This window comes from Balaenoptera musculus, chromosome 18, assembly GCF_009873245.2.
Source record: "Balaenoptera musculus isolate JJ_BM4_2016_0621 chromosome 18, mBalMus1.pri.v3, whole genome shotgun sequence".
Taxonomy (NCBI): domain Eukaryota; kingdom Metazoa; phylum Chordata; class Mammalia; order Artiodactyla; family Balaenopteridae; genus Balaenoptera; species Balaenoptera musculus.
Genome location: NC_045802.1, coordinates 50257144 through 50272268, shown reverse-complemented (window position 1 = coordinate 50272268; position 15125 = coordinate 50257144). Strand labels below are relative to the sequence as shown.

At 38.2% G+C, this 15125-nt stretch overlaps 1 long non-coding RNA gene across 3 annotated transcripts in view; it reads left to right on the top strand.

The window, feature by feature from the left end:
• The window catches only part of LOC118884079, a 113204-nt gene extending 98315 nt beyond the window's left edge, over positions 1 to 14889 (top strand). For 2 of the 3 annotated variants that reach the window (XR_005017176.1, XR_005017174.1), the window contains 2 exons: positions 771 to 916; positions 8993 to 14889. This is a non-coding gene — a long non-coding RNA (uncharacterized LOC118884079). The remainder of the gene's footprint in view (positions 1 to 770; positions 917 to 8992) is intronic. The other variant, XR_005017175.1, reaches the window with a different exon arrangement.
• The last annotated feature ends 236 nt before the right edge of the window (positions 14890 to 15125 follow it).

The following is a 15125-nucleotide window of genomic DNA, read 5'->3' as shown; positions in this document are numbered from 1 at the left end:
TTTTTCAAAACGTCTAGATTTTGTATCACTTAACTTGCTTAACTGAAGTGACAAGGAGAAAGATGACACGAAATATATGGGAGCTGTAGGATGTTCTATGAAGAAGACAGAGGAGATATGACTAAGAAGGGAATATGATAGCTGACTTCCTCTATTTAAAGGCTTGTCATTGGAAGAAGGATTAGACATATTTTGGTGGGAATGGCAGAGTGGAGGGGTATAAGGACTTGGCTTTGACTTAGTGTAAGGAATGGCTTCCCGATATTTGGAACTTGACAATTATCGGAGCAGCCATGCTTACCTTCCCATTTCTGGGTCGATGGATAACCATGGGTGTAGAGGGATTCTTGCATTAAACAAGATGACCTCAATCACCCCTTAATAGGCCTGTTCCGGAGCTTTAAATCACACTGGAGAGGTCTAAAATGATTCTGAAACTTCTTTAAGAGCAGAACTGAATGAACTTTGGAGCTGCTCAGGCTTTGATAGAATTAGTCCTTCTTGGCAGCGTGCATGTATGTTGTAGGCCTGGGAATGGTTGCTGGTCTGCTTCAGTTATGGACAGCTGGTGTTAGCCAAGGGATGTACTGGATTAGTCGTCCCTAGTAACAATCATATGAGGTGTTCCTCCCTGGATTATTAGGTGATATCTTTTATGTTTACTCTTTCAGTTTTATATTTATTTTTCTTTTCCATTCAAGCACAACTTAATGTAAAAGCATTGTGGTTGGGAATCTGCTTCCCAAAATAAACCACTTATTTTTTTCCAGAATCCATTTTGTTGTTTCTATTTGTGGAGTTCAATCGTGAGACATCAATTTATCGTAGCTGTGGAAAACTAGCAGAAGGTCCAGAGAAAAGCCATGGAAACGATGAATAACTAGGAAGATGGAATTCAACCATGTATCCTGGAGAGGTAAGGTTGAGGATAACATTTACACTTGTTTGCATGCCTATTTTCCTAGCACAGATGCTCAGATACCTATGTGTTGATCAACTTATGTACAATTGTGGTCTTCTAGTTTATGAAGGCTACTGTAGAGGATGTTTTCTATCGAGACACGGGCATGATCAAGATGGTTACATAGTAGGTACCCTAAATTTAACAAATATTTATTGGATTAACTTGAATTCAATGTTAGTTTCAATATAAGCGTCACACTGATAGTGAAGGTCATTAAACTTTAAGATGTGTTCCCAAGGAACACTGTGGCATCTTCATTTGAGAACATCTTTTAAATTGGTTAGCTAATTATCTGTTTAGAATAAAAGCAGAGGAACAATTCTGAGTACTTCAGAAGGGCTCATACAGTTCTTGATTTCACTTGTGTGCTTTGCTTGTGTGTAAGCAAAGGGCTAAATCTACAGCACTAACTCTATAACTCAGGGGTAAAATAACGCATACATAAGATGACTAGGTAGAAAGAATCTTCTCATCTGAAATCTTGATTCTTCTCTAATCACAAAGTATATGATAGTCCTAGTTCTGCACTATCAAATTTTCTAATTAAAAGTAATTATCACATATATGCCTCAGAGTGCCCAAAATGTATTGCAAACCTATTGTCCCTAGGAAATATTGATTCTGGGGAAGAGGAGATAGAATAAAAATTTGACTTAAAAAAAAAAGGTAACTACATGGAGGACATATTGTTCCAGAACAAATAGTGCCAATAGGAATTAAGAGTTTCAAGCTGGGCTATGATTATAATTATACTGTTGGAGAAACTCTCTGTGCTTTTCTGGCTGACGAGTACTGTAGTAGACATTTGGTGTTCACCTCTCCAGCATCCTTTATCCCCCAGGAAGTTTAGATGACATTGATCCTACTTATACCTCCAGGTATGTAATCGGATGGTGCTGATTGGCTTAGTTTAATCTGAATATTTCAGTCTCCCTGTCCATAAGGGAAGAGCGTGTAACACAATCAGGCCAGTGAGAATGCAGATTCCAGAAGAGAGCTTCTTTTCCTCTGAATGGTGTGGTGAGGAGATGTAAAGGCTGACACTACTGCAGCCATTTTGCTACTAGGAGGGAAAGCCAAGATCCTGTCAAGATGAAGCTGACCAGCTCTTTGTTCTTTAGTTTCCTCATCTTTAAAATGGATATGATAATAGCACCTTTGTCTGGGTTTATGGTGAAATTAAATTGTTCAACTTACATAAGATGCTTAGAATAGAAAGCACCAATAAATGATAGATTTTATTAGTAGATAGAGTGTATTTCCTCTACTTTAACAAAAGCATCATTTCCCCTCCCTGAGCCTAATGTAATAAGTTTTGGGGCCTGAGCTGTCTGGCTAATTGTATTTAATTCCTTAAATTATTTTTTTCCCCTCTTAGGTGAGCTCTATACTTAAGTGATCTCTGCACAGAGTTGGTTTTTCCAGTAATAAATTGTCTGTGTCAGCATTTAAATAATGAAACCTTAAGGGCTGGTCCCTAAGTGCCATCTCTGGACTTCTAGTACCTGCAAAATACCTGATCCTTCCTCTCGAACCCGAAGCTCTGTCGGGGTTTTGCAGAGAAGCAAGAGTTGTGATGCTGTTTCCTAGCAGTGCCCACAGGCAGGATGTGTTGTCAAATGGGAACTAACCTGGGGCATCTGTTGAGCTCAGTTAAGGGTCTGAGCTAATAAGGGCGGCATATGCCTGTGTCTGGGAGGCCAAGAACGGCACACGCAGAGGCTTCTGTGCTGTTCTTGCTGTCCTAGTAACATTTCTTCCTCTAATATCCATGTTTATTTGCTTATTATTTTAAAGATAACAAAATTTAGCAGAGATAGAGAATAATGGTCAGCATCAATTCTAGAAGCTATAAATAATGGACTTTTCCTTGAAAAGCAACTATTCCATTTTAGTAAGAAATTTGTCAAGTTTTTGGTTAAATTTGACAGAACAAAGACTTATGATATTTATAGATATTCTTGTGGTGTTTTGGGAGAGACAGATAGGAACCATGTAAAGATATGTACTTTTAAAAGGTCTAAAACAGGTTACCTGTAGGTAGAGGAGTGGGTGGGCAGAGGGTGAGACTTGAAGGAGAACTTCCAGTTTTTACTCTATGTATATCTGTATGGATTGAATTTTATTTTACAGTGAATTTATGTATTGCTTGTATAATTTTCAGAGTTTAGCTTTAAAATGTCAATAATCCCATCCAAGTTAAGGGTTATATTTTCTATGACTAATTGTTCAGATCAGGTTATTGTAATTATTCCAGGTGTTTATACTTGAGTCGCCTGATGATTCAGATGAATTCAGACTATTAAACTTAAATGTTAAACTTAAATATTAACTCTTTATTTATGTTTGGAATATTATATAATTTAATGTTTCTCAAAGACTACCTTGCCTATCTCTTTTTTGAGCCCCTGCCCCAAATTTGGGCTGTGTTTACATCTGCAATGAATATTTTGCCTGAGAGATTTGTTCTGAGATAAAACAGCACGTTGGATCTCCTGCTTATTTATGACTCTTGGCTTTCACCACTTCTGGTTGCGTGAGAATCATTTGCTTTGTGAACAGAACTTTGGAGTAACCTCACACTCATGGCGATTAGAGCATTCTGCTGCAATTGGATCTAGCAGCTCATGGAAAGTAGAAATTTCGAGTGAGATGGGCCCAATCTTTCAGTTCATATATGGGGAGAGTTTGGCCCAGGATGCTCAGGGATTTCCAAGGCCCTGATTACTCTTGGGGACAGGATGGGGACCAGGAGCCAGTTCTTCTGGCTCCTTCTGCTTCCTGACACATGATGCACTGAGGAGTCACCCAGAAGTCAGCCTGCTTGCTTCATTTGCATCCCGGATGCCGGAAACAAAGTTGAACCATGTGGGCCTTGGGATATCCAGACGATAGGAAGTGCAGTTAGTGGAGTAGAATGTGGTATAAATAAACAATAACATGCAGGTTTAAACTGAGGACTATCTTACCTCCATGTAGCAGTTTGAAAAGATTATTTTTTTTCTGCTTATAAAAATAATACATGCTCAATTTAGTAAATTTTTGAAAGCATAAAGAAGAAAATCAAAATTACTCTTAACCACTTTGCCAAGAAACGATCAAGATTAATATTTTGGAATCACACACACATGTATATGCATAATCAAATCAGATCATGTTGCATATATAATTTTGTATCTGGGTGTTTTCTTTTAATATTATATGATGAGCACTTTCCCATGTCATTGAATTTTCTGCAACAGTATGGTTTTTAAACAGCTAAATAATATTCTCAGGTTGTTCTTTTTGGTTTTTGTTGTTTTAAGTGATGAACCATCAGAAATAGATGATGTGGAATAAATCCTGGTATATTAAAAGAAAGGGGTGCTAAGGTTTGGTGCTACGATCTGTCAGCATGGAAGGAACGGTGACAGCAGCAGCTGAAAGCTGTCAGTCCTTTGCAGGCAGCAACATGAGGGTGTTTAGCGGCAGGTGACACAAAGTCAATTCAAAGACACACATTTAAGACAATGTAATAGCTTCTTATTTTGTCCTCCCCCTCAGCATACATTTGTAACGCAAAGCACTACTTAGGCCAAAGACTGGTCAGTCTAGGCTCCCACAAGATAAAGCCCTCATCTTGGAAGTGACTCAGGTGCAAAACCGACTCTTCAGAATCAGGTGCCGATAGTCCGGCCCACTTTGTCCTCCTTAGACATTCAGCCTTTAGACCATGTCGCTGTTCATTACTCTTCCACCAGAAACAGGGCAATTAAAGGCGGAAGGGATAAAATGTCAAACAGTCCACTTTGTTCCATGTTAATCAGTTTTGCTAAAAGGGTGTTGAAGGATGAGGTAAAGTATTTGAAGGCCTTGCCTTCATTTGCTTCATGTTTTCCCTGTTGCCATGGATAACTGGGAACTTGCAGAGTGGCAAGTACCAACATAACCTGAAAGATGAAAGTCTAATCCAGCATCGAGGTTGGCTTATCACTTGGGGCTGTGGAGCCCTACGTGACTGGAGAGGGCTCCTCTTCTGAAAAGTCCTGGAAGAATGGGGCTGGGACAGAGATGAAACCCAGCCTCCCTCTGGTGCTCTGGATGCGGTAATGCCTTTCCTTCCCTCTTTCCCCATTTCCCCAGATTTCTAGTATATTTGATCATGAAAGAAGTTAATCATACCTCTGTTCTAATGAATTAAACAGAATTCAGGTAGGGAGCACAGTACTTCAGGTGAAAAGAGAGTTTATGTAATGATTCCGGGAAATGTTCCTAAGACTGATACATACTCTCAACGTACGGAGAGCAGTAAAAATGCAGCGTCTTTTGCTTGCTTTGTGTTTTCATTGTGGGTTGGGTTGATGAAGAGTTGACCATTGTGGGTTGGGTTGATGAAGAGTTGCCAGCATGCTATGGTTTCCTCCTGTGCAGAAATTCCACATCTGTAGCTCTTGGTGGGGGATGAGCTCAGAATGTGATTTCTTCCTTTCCCCAGCAATTTTCTGCCTGCCTGCATGAAATGCTAATGAACATCTCACACATGTCAGAGCAATGAGATGTATCCTTATTTTACAAGTTTTGGCAGATTTGACTTTACAAAGTCTAAGTCTTTTAAAAAAATTTTTTAAAATTTTTGGTTGCATTGGGTCTTTGTTGCTGTGCATGGATTTTCCCCAGTTGCGTGGAGCAGGGGCTACTGTTCATTGCAGCGCGTGGGCTTCTCATTGCGGTGGCTTCTTTTGTTGTGGAGCATGGGCTGTAGGCGTGCGGGCTTCAGTAGTTGTGGCACGTGGGCTCAGTAGTTGTGGCATGCGGCTTAGTTGCTTAGATGCTGGATGTTGTGGCTTAGTTGCTCTGCGGCATGTGGGATTTTCCTGGACCAGGGATCGAACCCGTGTCCCCTGCATTGGCAGGCGGATTCTTAACCACTGTGCCACCAGGGAAGTCCCACAAAGTCTAAGTCTTAATGTGACGGTGACAAGACACTTCCAGCACGCCCTTCTCCCATCTCCTTCAACTTGGCACTCCGGATGTTCCTCTCCCCATGCTGAGCTGATGTGTTGTGTCTCTGATTTGCAGTAAGCTCTGTATCACCGTGTCATCTCTGCATCTCATCCTTTCCCACCATGCCTCTGTGTCCAAGTCGCTGGGAAAAGTCTAGCTCTGGCAAAGTTAATTAAGTCTTGAACTTCATTCTCAGACCAAGTCAGGTATTGATTATCAGTTGTTAGCGAGCAGCATCAAACCAGATTTTATTTATTTATTATTTTAACTAGTTGGGGGTGGGATGGGGCACAAATAGGGAGCTGAACAAGCTTATGGGCTGCAGGTTAAATGCTTAGATGATTTTATAATTATACCATCAAATAAGTTTACTTGTGGGAGACTGAAGGACTTGGCTGATTGATGGTGCCAGTGGAGAGCTTAGTTTGGGGCACGGTGATCTTTCTTTGTGGAACTGATTGCTCTGATAGTCTCGCCACATCTTCAGGAGGGCCACTCACAGATTTCACGAGTGACAGAAGTGTGCATGTGCCTGAGGCACAAAGGATGCGACCTTGCTAACTGCAGAGACAAATAGAGATGCTCCTCTGGGGGATGTCTTCTATCAGCATTGACTGAGGAGGAGCCCAAGCATGTGAAGTTGGGGTTCATCCTGTTTCCTGTTTGCAACCCAAGGCTGCCTGTGGCATTTGGGCACAATTTGTTTTTCAACTGTAGAAGAATGAGAGAGACCAGAGAAGACAGAGATGGATTTTGTTAATGCGGTAAAACTTAGAAAGATCCAGGGCAGAGAAAAAGATGGGCCTGGGGATACATTCCCCAGCGTGAATTCAGCTTGTCCAGAGTCCCCTGGTTCTGAGGTTTAATTCAGCCTCTGTGTTTCCTTATTTCTGTTCCATCTTCACCTTATGGTCTCCTTGTTCATCTTCTCAGTGAACTCAGAGATTCTAGTTTATGATAGTAAGGTTACTATCAAAAAGTCCATGGCTGCAAACTATACCAGCTAGACAGCCCTTTGATCGATAATATACCCAGAAAAAAGATGTGTTTCCTCTTTTGTTCCTCTTAGTTTCTGTCATACAGAAAAGAAGTTGAAAGTTGCCACAATTGGATAAATAACTTAGGAATAAACGTGCTCTGCTATAGACCTGATCTCAGAATAGCCTAGGGTAGTGAACTCAAAATAATTATAAGTATTAAGAAAGATGAGTTGGAAAGATCCTTACTTTTTCTGAAAGAGCTTCAATATTTAGAAAAAATTTAATAAATTAGCGTTTGTGGTTGGAATAGCAAAGGCCAAGAAAGTTTGATTGAACATTATGAAAGTGTGAAGAATATAGATTGGGTTGACATGCATGGGCCCAATCTAGGAACACCTGGCAGGAGGTGGAACTGGAAGCTTATGAATCTCACAGAACAATAAGGATATAAAATATAAACAGATTCAAAAAAGGCTTAGATAGATAACAATCATGGTTATAAAGGAAGTGGTGAGTCCCTGGAGGGTACATTTCCACCTTTGTTTTTAATATTCTAAACATTATTTTGAACTAATTAAAAAAACATTCTTTTTTTTAAAAAAGAATGTATATATATGTATAACTGAATCACTTTGCTGTACATGAGTAATTAATACAACATTGTAAATCAACTATACTTCAATTTAAAAAAAAAGAAAAACATTTCCAATTTTACATTCTATTATTAGAAAAAAAAACATGGAAAGTTAAAAAAAACAATCTGGGCAACATAAAAAGGAAGAAGAAAATAAGGATTAATTATAGTCTCACTTTACAGAATTTTTAACATTTTAATATATTTTCTTTCACTTTTCCACACTATTTAAAAATTATTTCACATAGTTGTGAGTTTGCAATTTTATATTCTTCTTTTATATTTTTATTTAAGCTCAAAGTTTTTTCTATGTCTCCAGGAAGTCTTTATTTTAAATGATTTTAAGATGCCATTAACTGTAGGACACATTATTTTACATACTACTAGGAAAGGAAAAAAAATGTTTCCAATTAAGCTATGACACAAAGCCTTAATGATCTCCTGAAACACATTTGTTGCTTACACCAGCCTTTTGATGCTTTGACATTTCTTTCATCTATCCTAAGCATTTGGCAATGCTTTTGCCTTGAGTTGCACTACTTAGCGTGTAGGAGATGCTTCTTTTGCATATTCCGCAGAAAACAAAATGTAGCACAGTTTCATCTACTTAGGTTCTATAAAACACACGATTTTTTACTTTGGAACAAAATATGGAATAGTGATCATTTCTCCTAGATGAATATGTGCTTCACCAATATAAAATTTACCCACTGCAGCTCTGTTTACATGCCTATTTGTGTACACAATAACTTTTCATCTCAATACTGAATCACAGTGTTACTTTTGAAGACATTTTAAATGGCAGTGAAATCAACATGTGCAGTACCAACAATGTACATCAATCATTTGAGGTAATGACAAGATGAACATCTGTGACCAAGTTAATGCATGCCTGCTGATGACAGCTACTTTGTAGCTACTTTGTAGCTGATGGTGATAATAAGGGGCCAGCTACCATAAGACACATTCCAATTTCAGAGATGTTAAAATCTGGAAAAAAGTGAGTCTTAGTATCAATGAATGCACCTGAATTTAATCGACCATTTTGTTATTCTGGATCTTTTATTTATAAAAATTTATTTATTTATAAAAGATAAACTTTTTTTCTCTTATAACACAGATGTTTCTTTGCATCTGTGATTATTTCATTGGAATAGATTCTGAGAAGAGGAATTATGCAGTCAAAGGATAGACATATTTTAAAGGTTTTTGACATGTATTTCCAAATAGCTTCACAGAAAGGTAGTTGCATTTATATAGTCTTATGAACAATGCTATTTCAGCTTCCTAAACTTGACTTAATGGAGGAAAGCTGTGGTAGATAGCCTGCAGGATGGCACCAAAGATTCAGAGTGGTGGCATGTGGCTTTGAGACTTGGTCTTACAGGATTGTACCTCCCCCCTTGCTATTTTGGACCACATATTCTTCAGATGACTGTAACATCTTACCAAGAAAAGAGACTTTCTGGATTCCATGAAGAAGGAGGAAAGTCTACATCAAATCCAGGTCAGTATCATGTAATATTACATCTCTCTACCAACATGAATTATCTTACATGTTAAACAGAAACATTTAAAATAATGCACATTCCTTTTGATGTGGAATGTTTCCATTTTCCTTGGGCTGATATGTCTGATCTGTGTGGCTTTGGGTCTTTGCCTTGCAGGTGCTTAATGCGGGTGGGATCCAAATGCATGACAAATGGAATATTTACTAGAAGTTAATTAAGAGTTCAAGAGAAAACGGGAGGGTCAAATATCTGTGCATTATGGATGAAGATCATAGTAGCAATTGGATTGAATTCAATTCAAGAAACACTTATTGAGAGTTAACTCAGCCTGTGTCAGGTAGTATGAGTAGTGTGGTCAGTGAAACTGATGGTCTTCCTGCCCTGGTGGAGCTTACAACCAAGGGGTAGCATCACTCATCCCAACTTTCTTGAAATGTACCCTCATCTTCTATCATAAAATGTAAGTATTTGAGGTGTTCAAAGGATGCTGAAGCTGGGAGTGGACTGTAAAATGTTTTACTGGGAGAAAGAGTTTTTCTCTTTCTTATATTCTATGGTATGCTGGGCACAGTCGGTTGGAAACTCCTTGTCAGCTCCCATGATGTCGAGCTCAACACGTCGCTGATATGCTTTCCTAAGATTTTGAGAGTCAAACAGAATCTGTCTTCTTTAGGTTATCCCAGGACCCCAAAAGGTCCGTGTCTCCTCCCAAGAATAGAAACACTGTGTGTGTTTGTGTCTTGTTCTTCTCCGGTACTTTCTATCTGCATGTCATCCTGGGCACCCTTAGAGGCTGTGTGATATAGTGGAAAGTTATGGGAATTTGGAATTATAAGAACTAGGTTGGAATCTGTTTCTTCCCCTTCTTAGCTGTGTGTGACCTTAGGAAAATTGTTTAATTTTTCTTGGTCATCATCTTTCTCATCATTTTCACAGCCACCTTATGATTTTAGATACTATTAAGCCCAGTTGACACTTGAAAAACCAGAAGTTCGTCAAGGTAAGGTAATTTTCTCAAGAACTAGGGTTCAAATACATGGGGCTTGACTTTAGTGTCCATACTTAAGGACTCATTTATGTCAATTATTAAGAGCTGAACACAGTATTTGGTTCATAGAGAATCCACAATAAAATGCAATAACTATGATTATGGTTGTTATGACTCAGAACCAGGATAATGGGAGTATTTACCAAGGTGGAAGCAAAATCTCAATGGCAGACCTGTGCTAGAGTTATTTTGGAGTAGAGAATCATTCTCATTCAACCTCTGACCCCAACCACATGTAAGGCTAACCTTGATTAGAGTGGTAAATGTCATCTGTAATTGAAAGATCTAATTTTTATAATTCTACTTCTGCTGTAAAGAAAAATTACACTTTTGACATTTTAAATTAATGCTTTAGATAGCCCTGGATTGACATATGTGGTACGAGGGGCCTTAAACCAAGATCTAAAATATAGAGATGAATCCTTAATTAATGAGTTATGGGTCCTGATAAGAGGTTAAAGTTAAATAAAATATCTGAAGCTAGTGCTGTTTTGAGGTGTTTTAAAATGTTCCTATTTTACATCCATTTTTAAAAACAGGGCAAAATGTATATAGATTTTCATATATGGCAACACATATAAAAGTTTTGGCTAATGATACACTGTTATCTCTTTGGCTCAGCATGGAGAAATGCAGTCTAATTTTCTTATCATTTCCTCCTTATCTTATTAGCATTTCAGAGGTTAATCCTCTGTTAACACATCTTCTTAGAGTGCTCTTGTTTTACACTCACAGGTTTTATTTATTTTTTTTCCACCGTAGAGAGCTATTGTCCTCATTTTTTGTTGCATTTAGGTAGGGGATTGATGTTGTTCAAGCGTCATGTTTAAGGATGTCTTTCCCGTTCTTTCCCATTCCATTCTTTTTTTCAAGTTTTCTGTTGCATCTGAAATAGTCTCTAAGTTTCTGGAGAGGATTAAAAAATCATTTTATAGCAAAATTTAGAGCAAAAACTATTGCAGTTATTTTTCCTTCTTTGAAACAGTATCAAATCTCATTTTTCTGCATAATGGTGACCCAGATTATCTGGTTTGGGTAGACAAACAGGGCAGTGACTTGACCATGAACATGTCCACCCTCACAAGTCCTTGGGGAGGGTGAAGAGCTTGTGATATGGCCACCAAAGCATGTGTGCTGCTTGATTTTCCACAGAACTATGAAAGTTCAATTCAAATAATATTCATTAATGGACCAATTTTTTTTAAACCTACACCAAGTGAAAATGAACTTATTCAGAAGCTGCTGGCAACACCTGACTGTGGCTTTGAAGATCTGCACCAGCAAATCTAACCCAAAATATTCCTGTTTTTGAAGGAAGTGAAGAAGAAAACTCATTGCTTCACACTTACATAAACACTTATAAACATGCAAGAAAACCAGTTTTGTTTCTAGAGTGTATGTCAGTTCTTTTGAGATGAAAAAATTCAGACTTCAGGCCTGGGACCTAACTGGAATTATTTATTGTTAATGATTTAGTGTTTTATTTTTTCAGAGTTCATTACTCTTCAAGGTCCAATAACAATGATAAATGAAACTCACACAATATTGTAAATCAACTATATTTCAATTTAAAAGATAACAATAATAAAAAAGAACTTTTTCTTTAATTATACTCCACTGCCAATGAGACTGTACTGTGGATTTTTTCAAAAAAGAAGTAAGTAAATTTGAAAATTCAAGACATCCTCCTCATCTGGAAGGGTCCATTCCATCATGATCCTTTAAGTATTTTGTTCTAAATAAATTTAGACAAATGAACACATCTGAAATATTTTGTTTGGGAACTCATCAAGAAACTCCAAAGTTGTGAGTCTTAGTGTGTATTTACTGAAAATTGTAAGAGCCAAGAAAGGGAGAGTCAGTTTTAGGATCCTAAGAATATATAATTAAATCACCCTGCTTTGTTCCATAGAAGTGACTGAAGACTTAATGGAATCCATTTTCATCTCTATTGTGATGGTGTTTGTGACAGAGACAATTTGCATGAAATAGAAGCTAACCTGCCTCATGAAAAAAATGTAATAAAGGTTTCTGTTTCTGCCACTGAATCACAATCCTTTCAAACTCTTCTCCTCAGTGCATTTATCCTTCTTAGAGAACTCTATCGGAACCCCTTATAATGTGTGTGTGTGTAGAAAGGCATAAAAGTCCAGTGGAGTTACTAATCATGGGGGAGATGGAAGATTAACTTCTTTCTTAAAAACTGAAAGAATCTCAGAACATGTCCTTTTATTCTACACAGGTACGAGGGTCTGGAAAATGTCTTCTTTAAATATAGAGGTATTTTTATGGGGCTCTTAAATCTTTGTCTGATACCGTAGTTTCCTCCCATATGTTTATTGTCAACTAACAGCTGAGAACTGATGAGCTGGGTGGAAATGTTTTGTATAGCAGCAGTTCTTCCTTTCTGACAACTGTTTCTTTTGTTTAACTCAAACTTCTTCTAAAAAAAAGAATACGATTTATTTGCATATTTTTGTCGATAGAACATGACCAATAAGGGTAGTTTTTGCATGATGTGAAAGGGGGTTTTGTTAGATACAGTTTCTTTTATTGTGATTAGAATGGATGTGACACAAACATGCTGTGTTTTGGGAAGATCACTCTGGCCATAGTGAGGGAAATAAGGTGAGACTGGAACCAAGGAGACCAGATTGAAGGGTAGTAGGAGAGGTATGGAGAAGGGGGAACAGAATTCAAGGATTTTCTAGGAAGTAGAGTTACTGGAAGGGAAATTTATTGAGGGGGGAAAGAGGATTTATTATGACTCAAAATGTCTTCCTTGGGTGATGGTAGATAACATTGATCGAGATCGGGAATGCAGAGGAAAGATGCTGCTGTGACATTTTGCGATTGAGATGCCTTTGGTACCTGCATGTGGTTCAGGTAGGAGTAGAGCTCAAAAGAGAAATCTGTATTGGAGATTCAGAATTGGTTGTCTTCATCCATATGACAGTTGGGAGTGTGTGGTTTGAGAAGACAAGGGGAAGGAAAATGAGAAAACCGAAACAAGAAAGGGTGGGTAGAGAAGACGAGGTTGTGAAGGAGTGTCAGAGAAAGGAGGCAAGGATGCTTGAGTCTCCTCACCATCACATGAGGAGTGCTTGAATGAACAGCCATGTTTGGATCTGGGGAGAGCAGATCCTTCCAAGGGTGGACTGGTGTGCCTTTTAGTCTTTTAAAAAGGGACTAGATTTAGTCTGTGTTGCTCCTCCTGAGGGTACTGAAGAACTTTATGGAAGTAAATTCTGCTTTTGTTTATGGAAGCACTTTCAAAGCATGGAAACACACAACAGGGGATGTAACTACCCCCAAAGCATCCTTAGCTGCCTCCCCATTAAAGAGAGCCTTACTGCCCATCAATGAAGAAGTAAGTCCTGATTGGAGGGGGCTGGTGGGGACACTAGATGACTTCCAAGATTCTCTGAAGTCTAGGAGTCGATACAAAGACTAAAAAAGTCATACTTTTTTATGAAAGTGCTTTGCAAAATTTAAGCTCAGCTTCAAGGGGACAGTACAGTGCTATAGTGACAAACACACACTCACACAGTGAAGAGAAATGGCATTTCCCCTTCATGTTGGCATTCCCCCAAATTGTGATACCTTAGTCCCCCTTATCCTATGGTGTAATATTCAGGCTTAGAAATTATATAAATTAACCATTTTGAGGAAAGATCAGACAGCTTTTCTTGCCTTGTTATCTATTTGTATTTGAAAATAAGGAGGTACCTTTATAGAGGTTTGTAGTCTGATAGTCAAATGATTAATATTGTTTTTCCTGCAAAAATATGATCTTTCATAATACAGATTTGTCACTGTGCTAATTCCACATCAGGACCTGAACATGTCTTAGGTTCACTCTTATTGTGGCACCATAATGCTGTAACTGCTGTACCAAAGAAGACTCAGAAACATATATTGTTCATGGGGAATCCTTGAGAATACATTAAATGAAAATAGCCCATAATAACCAATAATTTGATCCTGTTAAGCCAGGCAGATGTGGCAGGGTTAGGAAGGCTATTATTTATTTTACAGAAACACATTTCTGATGGAACATGTAGATTGAAGTTAGCATGTTGGGATTAGAACTAGGAGAGGACTTGAATGGAATTCTGGTTGTTCATATAATTTCTCCTGCTCAGTCACATAGACTTTATTATACCAAATTACAATTTGCATCATTCAAATGCAAATGAATGTTCAAAGCCCTGTGTGGGCTTCATGTAATTCTTTTTGGGCAAGAGCTGCTCAATGCTGTACTTATTTGAAAGAATTCAGTGATGCAACTGATTCCAAGAGAAAAAAAAGATGTGAATTTGGAAGTGTTCTTCTTATTGGAAGGGATGATATAATCATATCAAATTCGCATCTGGTTTTATTTTGCTGTCTCTCCTCTTGGTTTCCCTAAGTGTATATGACTTATGGGATACATTATATCTCTTTACCTGACTTTCCTTTGTTTTCCAGTCTGAATCCTCCCAGAATCATGATCCCGCTTAAGTATTGACTATAAAAGTGAGGAACAGAGAGGAAAGTTTTGAAAAGCGTAGAAAGCTAACAATGTTATCATGGAAATGTGGAAATGCATTCAATGGTAACACTTCATTTTTGGCCTTTATGAACCAATCTCGCAGTCAGCTAGACTGCTCATAATGCGGGACACTTCATAAGTCACCAAACCTGCCTTGCCGGTTTATTTTAACATCTCTTGTTCTCAAATGTAAGAAAATATTCACACAGCTTTTAATACTCTCCAGCTGTTCGTTGGTAAAGACCCCAACATGAAGCTTGTAGGGAGAAAATTGTGCTTGATTTAAATTCTAAAAGCGACTCTACAAAGAGCCTGACTCCCTTTAGCCTCTGCTCTCAGAAAATGCATCTTCTCTCATCAGCCCCATGACACTTGTGCTTCTCAAGGCTTTTCAGTGGTGATTCTGTGGTCACCAGTTCAGGTTACTCAGTGAACAGCTAACTGGTGTGAGCTTCTCTTCAGATCTTTCTC